General features: G+C 43.6%; 1 protein-coding gene across 1 annotated transcript in view; it reads left to right on the top strand.

Moving 5' to 3' along the window:
• Window positions 1-15338, top strand: part of LOC311167460 (phosphatase and actin regulator 1-like) — a gene marked incomplete at both ends in the record, with an annotated part of 511830 nt that overhangs the window by 422669 nt on the left and 73823 nt on the right. The gene's annotated exons all lie outside the window — the stretch shown is intronic.

Below are 15338 nucleotides of genomic sequence, written 5' to 3'. Positions count from 1 at the left end.
AGATTCAAGGGCCTCCCTGGTGGCGCAGGCAGTTGAGTGCAGCGCTGTGAAGCTGTCTGCAGCCTCTGCAGCGGGGTTCGATTCCCGACTGGCCAGGGGGATTCCCATATGGTGCGGCAGACCTCTCCTGTCTCACCCACTGCTCCCCTCAGCAGTGTATTTCATCAGTCTGCCTGTTCTGCTCCCCACTCTGTCTCTGGTGATTTTGAATTCTCTCACCCTCCCACACCTCTGGCCTGTACCCCAGTGCTTCTATAAATAAATAAATCTTTAAAAAAAAAATCAGATTCAAGCAAATGAAAGAAATTGAATCCTGCTATTTTTTTTAAATGTGTGTGTGACTGCATTTCCTCTGACAGTTTAAAATGTTTATAAATGAAGAGTGGTTGTAATTAACAATCCACAGTTTATAGAACTTTATGTACAAGAACTTTATGTTGCTTGGTCTTTGTATGTGAAACCTCATTCAATGGCAAATAATCCCTAAGCTTCATTAAATTATTTAAGAAATAATCATCTACAGATCATTTTGCCCAGAAAATAGTCAAAAATCCAATATTAGTTCGCCTGTAGATGCATGATAGCCTATCTGTACAAGTTAATTTTTTTTATGTAGAGGATGGACAAATTGTAAAGCATATCCCTGACTCATAAAGGCAAGATAGATGGGCAAGATAATGTCATATTTGAGTGTTCACACACTGAAATCACTTGGCTTAGGTTGAACTTTATATCTTGGGCAAGTTACTTAACACTTTCTTTATCTGCAAAATGGAGAAATTAATCCCAAACTCTGGAGTTGTTTTTAGACATACATAATGTACTATGAGAAAAGCAAGGAGAACAGCTACTAATATATAGTGTTACCATGGCAATGGAGGAGAGAAGTCAAGTCTTTGTACAATATATCCCTTTCATGAAAACTATTTGAGTGGAAATCTGACATAACTATACATAGTTATGATTTTTTTAATTTTTGTTCAAAATTATTAGCTGATTTTAGTTCTGACTGTAGATAATAAGAACAAATAAAACCCCTAAATCCAATGCTGCTGTCTTTCTCTGTCTTATAAAGTGTCAGAAAATTAAGATGTGAAAGGTATTCTAATATTACCTTCTAATGACCATGAGTAGAAAATCAAGCAGTGAAGCAGCAAGCTTATTTCCATGTACTTGTCACCACAAAACACTTTGAACAAGGGCCCTATTATCTTTTTGGTAACAGGTGGTAGCTGGGGTGTTTAAGCCATTCTGGGCAGGATTTCAGATTTCCATTCTTCAGTGCTTTAGGCAGTACATTTCTATCATAAAGTGATCAATAATAATTAGGTGTCTGGAATGAAGTACACTACAGCATTATGCTTCCTACATCTGGAAGGAGCAACTAACTCACTTAGCTAACTCTAAATCAATGAGTTTTCTTTCTATTCCTGGGGGAAGTTTTAGAGGCAACAGAGAACATGTGAATTGTGGCTCCATGCACAATCACAAAAATCTAGATATTATGACATGCTTTCCTACAAGTAATAGAAGCAAGCCCCAAAGGGCTGGGCTCTTTCTAATATAAACACTTCCATTATAGTGCCTTCCCTATCACTCTAGGGCCTCCTGTTTCACATTCAATGAAAATGTCTATCCTGCTAGGTGATATATAGATGAAAGGACAAAGTGAAGGCTGTGAATGGAGCCTAACATCAATTTTTTTTTCACATCTTAGCTTTATTAAGTTTGGTTCTACCACATCCCAATAACAGGGGGCCAATATATGGAGAAGGAGATTTTTTTTGTGTGTCTCATAGATCTCAGAAGAGAAAATTGATACTTATCTACTAGAATTTGAAGTTTCCTGTGCAGATTGGAGTAAAGAAATTAAAAATGGAATCTGCCCCTTGTAACACAAACCTACCTGAGTCTGCTCCCTAAGATGGCTGAGCCCGATCCTTGCGAACTCCCCTTGCTTGTTCTTACTTGTCACTTTGAGGATGGACTCTAAGAAAAGTCCGCCCTGTTTCAAAAATCAGAATTTTTACTTCTGCAAAATTACTCACCCCTAAAACTTTGCCAACTCTTCCCCAAAAGCTTCAGGTTCCTGTCCGACCTGGAGACCTGCAAGTAATAGCACAACCCTCTCCACTCCTGCCTGACCTAATAAAAGGAGCAACCAGGGGAAGACTTGTGACTTTTATTGCCTTGTGATTTTATTGCTTTTCTTTCATTAACAGGAGTAAGTCTGCTGACCAACTGCATAAATTCATTATATGGTGGTTGAGTTTTTCATTCCCTTCCAGAGACTGATGCAATAGTACAAAAAGAATGTGCCTTTAATGATTTTATTTTTCAAAATAAAACATACATCAGGAAAATGCAACATGAGTTTCAACATTAATTTAAAAAATGACTGTAAAGTGAATACTGTGTAACCCCACCCAAGGCAAAAAATAAAATATGGGCAGCACCTGTAACCCCCTGAAAGTGCCTGTTTACAGTTCCCCTTGGCACCTGTTCTGATTTTTGTTGTGATCATATCCTTCCTTTGCTTTTTTTTTGTGATTTCAAACTTTAGAGCTTTAGCTTTCTACAATTGTTTTGTCGTTGTGGGATTTTGGCCAGTTTTCGGACTTTATATAAATGGAAACATAGTTTTTCCACATTGGTTGCTTTTTTTTTTTTTTTTTGTATTGCTCTTTTCAGCTCAACATTGCTTGTAAAATTCATTTTGTGCTTACTTATTATTTTGATATTTTTCAAAAGTAGGGGAAGTTGAGGGACCTCCCTGGTGGCGCAATGGGTTAAGACGCAACCTATGAAGCTACCAACAGCCACTGCAGCATGAGTTCGCTCCCTGACCAGGGAGCTACCCACATGGTGCAGCAGACCTCTCCTGTCTCGCCCACTACTCCCCTCAGTATTGTATTTCAGTTGATCTGACTGTTCTGTCTCCACTCTGTCTCTGGTGAATCCTCTCACCCCCATCCCTCTGGTCTGTACCCCAGCTCTTGTATGCATAAATAAATAAATCTTTTTTTAAAAAAAAAAGTAGGGGGAGTTGAAAGAATTGTATAATGATATTACTGTTTAGCTATTACCAAATAATTACTAAGATTTGGCCATTTCAATTGATTTTTTTCCTTGAATTTGTTTTTTTTGTGGGACCCCGCCGGTGCCCAGGGAATGAACTGGCGCCGCAGAGGCTGCGGGCAGCCTCAGAGCCCAGCGCTCAACCGCTGCGCCACCAGGGGAGGCCTTTCCTTGAAATATTTTTAAAGTGAATTACAGATATCTCTAATCAAAAATCTCTAAAAAATTAGAAAAATGCCCTATATAACGCCAAGGTATTATAACATGTAATAAGACTAATTCCCTAGTATCATCTAATACCCAATCCATATTTATATGTTCCCAATTGACCCCAAAATACTTTTAAAGTAATTTGCTTAAACCAGGATCTGATCCAGATCCATGAAGAATGTAGAGCACAACCTCAGCTTAAAATGAATCTGTGATCCTTCCTTCTTCCCATACACTTGGTCAGTGGGTGGTTCTCCTACGGAACCAGCTGCAGGTGATGCTCCCACAGTAAGGAGGAATACAAATCTGTATGCTGGCAATGTGCTTCTACTTTCATGATCTGTGGCTCCAGAGGAAATTACTGTCTGAGTTACTCTCAGAAAGAAGTACCTAAAATCAATTATATCAGAACCAAAATTGTTACTTTGGGCAGATACTCTGTGGTATTAAACCCCTTGGGGTAAATCTATACCTGGACCTACCTGGGGACTGATGTGTGGCTGGCCCATGGGGAGCTCATTGCGTGAAGCTTGAGAGATGCAGAACAGGTAGAGAAATGGCTGGTCACCTGCTTGGTTAGGATCTTCCAGTTCAGTCACCCCCTCCTAGACGGATGGCCCCTCCCCAACTAACTACATCCCTGCTGAATTGGATGGACTGCTCAAAAGAAAACCACAAATTTTCCCTGAAACCTGGTATGTAAATTTCCAGAGAGAAAAGTTTCCTCAGAGAGAAAGTTCCAGGATGCCCCATCAAAGGGTCGTGTTGGCCAATGAATCTGAGAGAAGCTCTGGGTTAAATTGGCTTAAACCATATTGTTTGCTGTGTGTCCTCTTGTGCTCTTGAGCACTCTGGTTCTCCAATGGCATTTCCCAAAGTCACTGTTCTCAGAGCATCTGGCAGGGGCTGGGTAGAAGAAGGTTTACTGTTCTGCAGAACAGACCACAGAAAATGCTGATCTAGGTGACATTGATGTAATCACAAACAACAGTAAGCAAAGAATCTCATCTCCTACCTCATGGGCCATGAAGTGTTTATTCAAATTAGCTACTCAGCATTACACAAGTTTAATGTCTGAGTTGCCTTGTTGGAGATAAGGAACTTTGTTCATTTTCCTCCTCCACTTTTACCTTCACTGAAGTTCCCCCTCTAGTAATGAGGGAGCCAGGATATGTGTTTATTACCAGGTGACCAGTATACTTATGTCTTAGAGTCTATCTATGAGGTGGAGTTGCTATGTGGTTTGGATTCTGAACTGGTCAATCTCTCTGATTTTGAGGATCACTTGGCCTTAATTGCCAAATATAAAATAAAATTTCATTTTGAATTAGAACTCAAGTTTTCCTTGTGTAACCAAGTAATCAAAACCCTGTTTACCTGGATACTGCACATTTGACAAAATGCTTAGAAATTCATGGTTTTCTTGAACATCTAAGTTAGTAAAGACGAAATACCTAGTGTTCCTACAAATAGCTTCTAGGTTAACATGACTTCTTAGACATGTTTGTCTTCAGTCTGCCTGAAAAGCGACGCTTTGAGTTCCATTCCTTCTTACTTTTCTTGGCTACTCTGTTGCTTTTGTCATTAATTTCCTTATGAAATAAAAGATGAATGGGCAGTTACCTCTGATTTTTTAAATGATTTAAATTTTTTTAAAAAACCTTGGTTTTTTTTTTCCACTCTCCAAATTCTTGCTCTCCTTTACCCTCTTCTTTATATTGTATGTATAAATATAATTTTGAAACAGAGCTTCTTCATCTTAAAATAAATTAAAGCATTTCTCTGAAGATAGTATAATTATGGGTTGATTGTTTTGTGCTGGGTCCTTCTAGGCTGTAGTTGTTGCATTATATTAATAATCCTCATTATTTATGAGTCAGATGGGAAGCCGAGGTATATTCTAAGTGCAAAAGACTCATTCTATTTGTCACTTATAAATTTCTAGCCTAAATTCACTTTCACTGGAGTTGTAAAATTTTAAAAGGGATAAAAGCTACAAATTTTACTTGCACATTAATTGTTTTAACCACTGAAGGTATAATACTCTGCAGTAGGTTTCTGAAAATTTTATCATTTCTCGGTTGGTCTTCCTCCTTCAAACTCCTATTCCCTAAAGAATGTAATTTAAAGGCACTGAGCAGAGAAATCAACAGAGACAGATTATCCTAGAGCAAAAGCTAAGCAAGTTCCTGCTCTGGTGTTCTGAGTAGAATCAAGTAACTTCTTCTAGCATCAGTAAATGCTTTATTTTTTCATTTCCTCATCTTGTGACACATAAGGGTTTCTTTTCTTCCATCAGTACAGAGACAATGCCCTGCCCAGAAATTGTATGTCCAGCAGTCTATTTTCACAAAAATCTTATGCCTGTCCTTTGGGTGCCTGAGCAAGAATTTAACAGTAGCAATGTTTGTATGCCAAAAAATTGAAACAACTTAAATTTCCTTCAATTGCAGATGGTTAAATAAATTATAGTATGTATATCCTGTGGTGTGCATTACTCAAAAAAAAGAGATGCTTCTGTGGACTTAATGAGAGGAAAATAGGAAGTATAGAACATATGAGCAAGATACTTCTATTTGTGATTTTAAGACTGTACAGATATAACATGGGGTTGTAAGAGTGTGTAGGAGAGAGGCAGAGTGGGAGGGAGGAGAGAAAAGAGAGTGTTAGAGAATGAAAAACTCAAAGGAAGATGGTAGTGAAATGTAATGATTTCATGTAGAAAGAAACAGTGTGAAAAGACTTTGTTTTCCCTATTTCTTGAATTATGTACAATGAAAATGTTTTCACAAACTTTCATAAATAAAGCGTATGTGCGTGCATGTGCAAAAAAAATTAAAAAGAATATCTGAAATCTATTCATCTAACCCAGGCATTCTCTTTGGTGGATTCTCTCAGGGGGCCAGCCAAGATGCCTATTTTAAGTTCACCGGTGTTAGAGAAGCACAGGATTCCTGGGCTTAATACAAATCCATGTAATAGGGAGACTGGTAAAATAATGAAGGAGAGATGATGGGAACGGGCTTCCAGTAAATACGGCATAGACAGCAGTGGAGGCTCGGAGGAGTTTACAGAAGCAATTACACTAGCACTGCCGTTATTAGTCTCCAGGCTTCGGGGCATGGACTGTGAGGATCAGCTCTTCCTTTAGAACCAGCCTCCCTGCTTCTAAAGCACTTGCTCAAATGTAAACAGACTTCAGAACAATGAGATGGAACCAAAAGCTGTGGAAAATCCCTTTATATTCCCTTTGTTTACAAACTAATGCAAGGATAGGCACCTTTTTAAATGTCGATTTTAAAATGTCAGTTTTAAAATTTTGGTTTTTTTATTGTTCAGGGATGGCAAAGCCACCAGATCAGGAGATGACTGCCGCTGCAAAGAGAGTGTGTTGTATTCTCAGATTCCAGGAGAACACATACCATACCATTCAGGGCCACCAGGGAAGGAGCAGGGCCAGCCAGAAGCAGAGGGATGGGGAGAAGCATGGGCAGAGCATTTATGGTGGCTTCCACAGACAGACGGAATGGCAGGGCAGGGCAAGCAAGCTCACCTGGCCAGTGTGAGTAATGCTGGGGGCTTTCTGAGGCACTGAGACTGTCTCTTTGTCTGGTGACCCATCCCTGGTGGGATTAGGGGAGGGCAAAAGTGGCTGGAGTGTGAGAGCCCCACAAGGATGTGGTTTGAGGGTGTTTGGTCCGCATTTGAAAGGCAGGCTCACAGAAGTTTTTGACTCTGTAGAAATCAGCTTGTCCTGGTTGGAGGCAGTCTCTCCAGGCTCAGCTAGGGCCCCATATGTAAACATATCAGAAACACAGAAAATAAAAAGGCATTTCTCCTCTTCTTCTGGCCTCTGTAAGAGGAATATTTAAATACAGACAGAAACATAATTTCTTCTCTTCTTTTTCAACTTTGTTCTACCAAAGACAAAACTATTAAAGAGGAGGATTGCACCTAGACTTGGTCAATGCAAGGGAAATCATTCTCTTGCTTTCCCCCACCCCAAACTACACTTCCCCCTCCTGTGCTTTATGGTTCCATAGTCGACCAGGAGAATGATTTGAAGTGCTCTTCTTCCTCAGAAAGCTCACTTGATTTCATCTCCTAGACTGGTGAGTTTCTTTGGTTCCTAAGCCTCTGAATCACATACAGTGGTGTACACCAGTCATCTCTAGTAAAAACAAATGAATAAAGTTAGACTTAATAATTTTTCATCATAAAAATAAAATGGTAGATTTCTCTCTAAAATAATAAACTCAGCTCTACCTTTAGAAGGGCAGCTGGAGGTACAGTTAGAAGAGAGGCGTCAAGGACCTCCCTGATGGTGCAAGGGTTTGTTAAGAGACAGCACTATGAAGCTGTCTGCAGCCACTGCAGCATGAGTTCGATCCCCAGCCAGGGAGATACCCACCTGGTGTAGCAGACCTCTCCTGACTCGCCCGCTGCTCCCCTCAGCAGTGTGTTTAAGTCAATGTGCCTGTTCTGTTCCCCACTCTGTCTCTGATGACTCCTCTCACCCCCCACACCTCTGACCTGTACCCCAGTTCTTGCATGCATAAATAAATAAATCTTTAAAAAAAAAAAAAAAGAGCGGCATTGAACATGCTTTGTTGAAAGATCCATGAAAGGTGCCTTCAAAGGAAGAAGTTCCTAAAAGTAAAGGGTTAATATGTCATTTTGCTGTCACATTCAACCCCAAACAAACTACTAATAAATTTGCTTCCATTCTTGTGGCTTTCTACATAATGGTCTTTACAATCATGTGGAATGATGGAAAAAGGAAAGCAGGCATTAACAAGTCTTTTTGCGCTTCCACTTACTTTGAGTAAGTTAATTTCCTGAGTCTCAGCTACCTCAACTGTAAAATGGGAGTAAGAATATTTCACAGGACCATAAGTAGAGTGAGTTAAATAATGTAACATCCCACCCCTCTCAAAATGATCTGTGAGTGCCCTGTGGCACAGGGTTGTGTAGGAGGAATTGGACAACAGCCAAAGCATAAACACGCCATCTTGTTCCAAAGTGTCAAACTTGGAAATAGGCAAGGAGTGTGTGTTGGGGGGGTGGGGAGTATTTTCTTCTTTAAATAAGAGCAGCTATTAGATGGGGTCCACCTTAATTTTTAAGAAAAAGCTGAATATATTAAGGAAATGGCACCCCAGCATTCCTCCTTTGCCACCAGAGTATTTCCAGGGAAAAGTCTGAGGGAGCACTGGTGCCTGGGAGAATCCAGCATAGTCTGTAGCCATAGTGCAGTCTTGCTGAGCTTCCATCTCTGTTTGGTGTTTTCATACATGTGGTATCGCTCCCATTTCACCAGGCCTGGTTCTCACCTGTGTCACCTGCCTTCATGTCAACACCACCTTCCTTTCAGCTATGCAAACAAGGAAATAAGGAGTCACCCTTAACTCCTGTCTTTCCTTCACCTCCCATATTTAATCCTTAACTTCCAAGCATCATTGTCCCCTTCTCATGCCTTGATAGTCTCCTCTGTCTCCATGTCCATTGCCAGCATCTTAGTCTAAACTGCCATTATCGGGCCTCCCCTGGTGGCGCAGGCAGTGGAACACAGCGCTGTGAAGCTGTCAGCAGCCTCTGCAGCGCCGGTTCGATCCCGGCCGGCCCGGGAGGGTCCCACATGGCGCGGCAGACCTCTCCAGTCTCGCCCACTGCTCCCCTTAGCAGTGTATTTCATCAGTCTGCATGTTCTGTTCCCCGCTCTGTCTCTGGTGAATCCTCTCACCCTCCCGTGCGTCTGGCCTGTACCCCGTTTCTTGTATAAATAAATAAATCTTTTTAAAAATATAAAAAAAAATAAACTGCCATCATCTCTGGTGTAGGTTGTTGTAACCCCTCAGATCCAGCCTCCCTCCAATTCACTCCTCATGCTAAAATGGGTGTTGCCCTTTCAAATACTCAAATCTGATCATTTCATCCCATTGCCCTTCAAAAAACATGAGCTGAGAGACCTGCAGTGCCAGGTCCCTGCCCTCTGGCACTTTTGGCTCACACAGGCTTCCTTTCTATCCCTCCATGACACCATGATTCCTTCATCAGGAGCCATTACCTGGTTTGCTGCATTTAGAAGATTTCTTCAGCTCCTATCTGAGCTCTCTGTGTTGAAATAATATATATTCATCTTCAAACTCAGCTTGGGATTCTCTTCCTCAGAAAAGCTGTTTCTAACATCCCAGTTGGGCAGGTTATTTAGTATATGCTGTGCTAACCCCTTATCTCTTTTTTTGAAAAGACCTTTGCTCAGTTTGTCATCACACATTAAGTGATGTCTCCTTTTCATGGCTCTGTGAGCTGCACATTTGTCTGCAGACGCTAAGCTGCGGGGGGCGGGGGGGGTGTTGCTGTCCCTGTGGTCATCATCACTTCAGCCCCCAACAGAGTGCCTCCCATGGTGGGGAGCAGGTCTGTAGCTGCTGAGTGAGTGTGGTGAGAACTGAAGTCCAGATGGTCATGTGGCTGGCCTGAGAACATCCATGATCTAGTGATACTCAGTGATACGCGCCAACTAGGACGTCCGTATCCAAGTCTATGTCCGCCTCACTGCAGACACTCCCTTTAGCACTGAAGATCATGTCTGCCTGCTTTAAACTGTGGTTTTGAAAAGCCCCTGAGCAATCTCATTTTTCAAAAAGGGAAATCTAGTTTATCATTTTATGCGTTTTAATTCAGGATGGCAAACCATGTTTGTGTATATTTGGTCACTTAAAGTCACCCAAAAGATCTGTTAACTGATTAAACTTTGAAATCTGATAGCAAAACTGAACTACAAGAATTAGGGGCTTTAGGGAGTGAGTGGCTCATTGGCAGGACGGTTGGTGCTTGCTGGGGAGCGTGTTATGACAGCAGCATCTGTAGATGTGTGAACCTACACTCCTAAAACATAAGTTAGTGTTAAATCACTAGCTTAAAAAAACCCACTTCACCTTGCCTCTCAGGGGGGTGTGGTAACCTCCAAAGGAACAGTGCCAGTGGAGGACAAGTCGCTCACCGTCTCTGGGTTCTTCACCCACACCCACAATTGCAAAACCGCTCAGGCCAGAAACAACAACAATGGGGTTTGCTTAGCAAACGGGAAACAAGGAGTTCTCAAGTCCACAAGTGGCTGGTTATCTCACCCTAGACAGTGTCCAAAAGTCCTAAACAAAAGGCTCTCATCCAAGATGGTGCCGTCCCATCCAGAGCCTGGAGCTCATGGCAAACAGTGGGCCAGGATCCCACTCACCACAGCTGGAGGTGCTCACAAGTGGGGCTGCTGAGATGACACCACAGCAGCCCTCAGCAGCAGTCCGAAGGTCAGGATGGACAACACCTGACACTGGGCCCGACAGCAGCAAAGACAGCAGCATCAGGAGTAGATGCTGCTAGATGACCAACAGCTCTCAGAGGGCACCCGGACACAGAGTGCTGGTCACTCATCAACAGGGCTGGACAGCACCGGCCAGTAATGTCGGTCACTACCGCCACAGCTCCCCATGAGTTGCTGGCCCACTCCAACATAGAGCTCTTTGAGACACCAGGCCCAAGGCCTGGTGCTCCTTTCAGGTGATGGCAGAGGCATGCTGGAGAGAGGTGCGGCCCCCCAGGCCTCTGTGAAGCTCTTTGGCGTCTCTGTGAAGCTTCTTGGCTTCTCTTCTTCCTTCAGAGGTCAGCTGCTGGATGCATCTGAGAGCGTCCAGTCCAAGCAAGCAAGTATCCAGTCCAAGCAAGTGAGTCTGAGCAAGCAACTCAGAGCAAGTCCCAAGCAGGCAAAAGTGCAGTCAGAGTACAGGAGTGTAGTAGAAGGCAGTTCAGTCCAAGCAAGCCGGAGAGCCCAGTGCAAGCAGTGGATCGCATTCCCAAGCTGGCTCCTGCCCTGCCTTATCTCCTCAGTCTGGGCCCCCCACCTACCAGTCTGATTGAATAGGTTTCAATCCTATGTCTGATTGGAGCATTTACCAGTCAGCTCAAAGCTCACACCTGATTGGTTCATTCCATGATCCAGGCACCAAATCCAAGGGCCTCTCTACTGCCTGCAACTGGAGAGAGCCGGAGCACAGGAGCTGGCCCCATGGAGCCTCAGGGGCTGCATGCCCTGTGGTGGCATGCTAGGGTCACCACTGCTGTCTCTTCGCTATCACTGCTGGCTTCTGCCAGCAGCCTGAGCCCCAGCGGAGCCACTGGTGGTGGGCAGTAAAATGCAACTTGCACTGCTCACAGGCAGTGCTCTGGGGCCAAGCACTGGAGCCCTGAGTGGGGGGTCTCCTGTTTCATCTCCAGTCTTTTCTCAGGGTGCTGCTAAGAAACCTTTTTAAAAAACCAAGCAGAACTTTCCAACTGGCTTGCAGTTCTCTTTCATTCTCTTGTCCTTCCTCTTCTTCATAGGGAAATCCCTTCTTCTCTCCTGCCACCATATTGTCATGCGGTAGGATCTTAGAACTCCTTCACTCCCCAAATCAGACACTTCTCTGGTGATTCTACACCCACCTTTAACCCTACGCCTTCCCTGTGGCCCTCCTGCCTGCATTCTGGGCCTACATTGATATGTAACTATTTTATCATTCGCATGGTCTCAGTATATTAGATCCTAATGCATCCTAACCGAACATTTATTTTTCTGTTTTATACCACATAATTATAATTTAAGAGCAAGTGTTAGAATATAGCATTTCTTAAAATAATAAGTTCTGCAGGTACTTTACCTCAAAAATTCTTTAAAGTTTTAACATTACAGGAAATTTAAGTTTTACCATCTGAGCAAAAAAAATTACCTTTCATTTCTTTCCTCATTTATTTGAATCTTTGGCTTTATGCATGTTTAATTACATAATTGGCATTATAATCTATCTGCACTTATCCTGCTTTTTAATTACAATAGTCAAAAATGGATTATTATGTTGTGAATAATCTTCACAAGTATATAAATTTTCTAAGTAGTCATAATATGGTATTTTACTTAAATAATTCCCTTCTATAATGTAAGGAAAATGGGTTAAATCAGGCTCTTTTGCTTCCCGCCATGGGCCTCTGCAGCTGCCACCTCCAGCCTTGCTTTCCTCTCAGGTTTCATTACCCACACATGATATTGCTCTTGAGTAAAAAGTGCTTTGGAGGCCTCCTTGGTGGCACAGGGGATTGAGATGCAACCTATGAAGCTATCCGCAGCCACTGCAGCATGAGTTCGATCCCTGGCCAGGGAGCTGACCCACATGGCGCAGCAGACCTCTCCTGACTCACCTGCTGCTCCCCTCAGCAGTGTGTTTCAGTTAGTTGGCCTGTTCTGATCCCCACTCTGTCTCTTGTGAATCCTCCACCCCTCTGGCCTGTACCCCAGTTCTTGTGTGCTTAAATAAATCTTTTTTTAAAAAGTGCTTGGGAATGCGGGCACAGGCATGCACACCTGTGTTTGTGGACATCTGGATGGAGAAGCCAGAGAGCATGGGGCATGCCCATATGTAAATATGGATACCTGGGCCAGGAAGTCAGAGATAAAAAGAGATAAGGAGAGAGAAACCAGAAAGAAGCCATGGAGAGAACACAGAGATAACAAGGGCTGGAAACCTCGGGTGCTGTCTGCCCCCAGCCATCCTCTCAGGCCAGCCCCCCGCCTCCCTCATGTCTGCCTCCCTGCCTGCTGGTCTGTCTGTGTATGTGGTCCCCTGCTTCAGCACTGAAGGTCTATCAAATCTACCAAGGGCTCCAAGACCTGCCCAAATCAACCATGAACCAGCCCAGTCTGGGGCTGGTCCCCCTACAATAGAGTACTTTATTTTCTAGGCTTTCATTATTATACCTAATGTCTAGAATATGATTTATGCAGTTTTTTCTCTTGGGTGCTTTGCTTTTTTGTGTGTTTATAAAAGCAATATGTGAACATGGTATAAAATTTACAAAATATTGAAAGGAATAAAATATTCTACCACAAAATGAAAAATAAAATAATAAGTTCCAAAATATATAATTAATGATGTTCAACCTTGATATGCTTAAGAATAACCAGAGAGCTCTCTATTAGAACACTTACCTCTGGATCTCACCCTAGACTATTAAATGGCAGTAGCTGGGCTGAAGCATTCGACTTGCCCAGACTGGCAAAGTGACTTGACAAGGGTCACACAGCTGACAGCAGGATGAGTTAGAATCACAGTCCTGGACTGTTTCCCTGCTTGCTTTCTAGTTCTTATTCATATTCTTTGGTCTAAATTCTGTTGAGCTGTGGGTTTGTGTGTTAATCTGTATTGCATCTGTCTGTATAAAATAGTTGCCTTATTTTACAACTGGCTTTTCCCCTTGAATAGCAATGAACCAAAAGGATGTCTCCCACTGACAAAGACAACAGAAATAACCTCTCACCTCCTCCACTCAGTATTTACTCAGAAGCTGAAATGGCAGCAGCTGGAATAGCTTTCCTCCCCAAACGCCTCTGAGTCCTCCCACCACCTGGAGCCATGGGCCTGCCCTTTAGAGCTGCTCCTGAGCTCCATCCTGGCTCCATTTCCACTTGAATTACCCTCCCTCATGCCCACTGATCCTCTTACCTCCTCCAGCCCCCAGCTGCTAGAGCACTTGGCTCAGGTGAGGACCTGGGTCCCAGAGAGGCACTGTCATAACTGATCGGTCCTCCTCCCCCCTTGGCTGCACCAGTGGAGCAGAAGAGAGGAGAGCAGTGGGCGGGTGTAGAGGACAGGAAGGCCACTGAGCAGGTTTTCTGATCCAGCAGATGGGGTAAAGGAGGAGAGAGTCCTGGAGCCCTCAGTGGCTTTTGCAGGCTTTTATTGGGATTTACCAGGTACACGGCAGGCAGGGGGGGGTGGAGGGCTGGGGGGCCGAGAGGCTGGCAAGCCTCCCAGCCCTCAGCAAGTCTTCACTCTATCTGGGCTCTCTAGCGTTCTCTGGTGGTCTCTGCTTCTCTCGTAGTTCTGCTTCTGCTTCTACTGCTCCTGCTGGCATCTCTGTGAGACCGCCCTTAAAAGCCCAGTCTTAGCCCAGGTGAATCCCATCTACCTATGCCCACACCCTACTCCAGGTGCCCGCCATCAGGCATGCATTCGGGACCACACGGTTCTGTCATCTATCCTAATGGCGGGAGGGCAGAAAAGCCTGATACTTTTACCTTACCCTACAGTGGGTTGGCCCCTGCAGTTCTCCTACCATCCCAAGTCTATCTTTAGGGACCTGAGTGTAAGGGCAGGACAGGCCACCGACCAGGTTTTCTAATATCCAGCAGACCGGGTAAAGGAAGAGTCAGAGTCCTCAGGGGTTTTGCAGTCTTTTATTGGGGTTCACCAGGCATATGGCAGGCAGGGGGGCCGGGAGGCTGGCAGGCCTCCCAGCCCCCAGCAGGTCTTCACTCTGGGCTCTCCGGCCTTCTCTCAGTTACTGCTTCTTTTGCTTCTCTCTCGGCTTCTCTTTTGGCTTCTACTGGCGTCCCCGTGATGCCGCACTTAAAAGCACAGCCCAGGTGAATCCCATCTACCTATGCCCACACCCTACTCCAGGTGCCCGCCATCAGGCATGTGTTCAGGACCGCAAGGATCCATCATCTATCCTGATGGCGGGAGGGCAGAAAAGCCTGACATTTTTCCTTACCCTACACTGGGGTACCAATCCAGAAAGCTTTTTAGGACATATTTTCACAGATGTAGGTAGGAAACAACAAAATCCTCAGTGAAAGGTAATGTAAGAAAGAGATAAGTAAAAAAAGAAATCCCACCTAGGAGGAAGGCCAGGCCCAGGGAAGGCAGTATGACAGAGTCAAGCCGGTATGAGGTGGGCACTTGTGGCTTTGAATCCTAGTCCGGCTTCTCAATAACCTGTGACTCTTGCAGGTAGTCAAGCACCTCTGTGCTGTACTTTCCTCAGCCATAAATAAAATGAATAAAAATACCTACTTCATAGGTAATTTGAAGGTTGTTTTAAACATTAAATGAAATCATCTGATTGAAATGCTTATAGCATAAAAATTTTAAGTGGCATCATTAGCTTACATTAGTAAAGAATTATTTGCAGAAGCAAACACTACACCTGAGAGGAGAAAGCATGTATTGTACAAAAAG

Source organism: Talpa europaea (genome assembly GCF_964194135.1).
Source record: "Talpa europaea genome assembly, chromosome: 2".
Lineage (NCBI taxonomy): Eukaryota > Metazoa > Chordata > Mammalia > Eulipotyphla > Talpidae > Talpa > Talpa europaea.
Note: the sequence above shows the minus strand (reverse complement) of the source record. Positions and strands in the feature narration are given on the sequence as shown.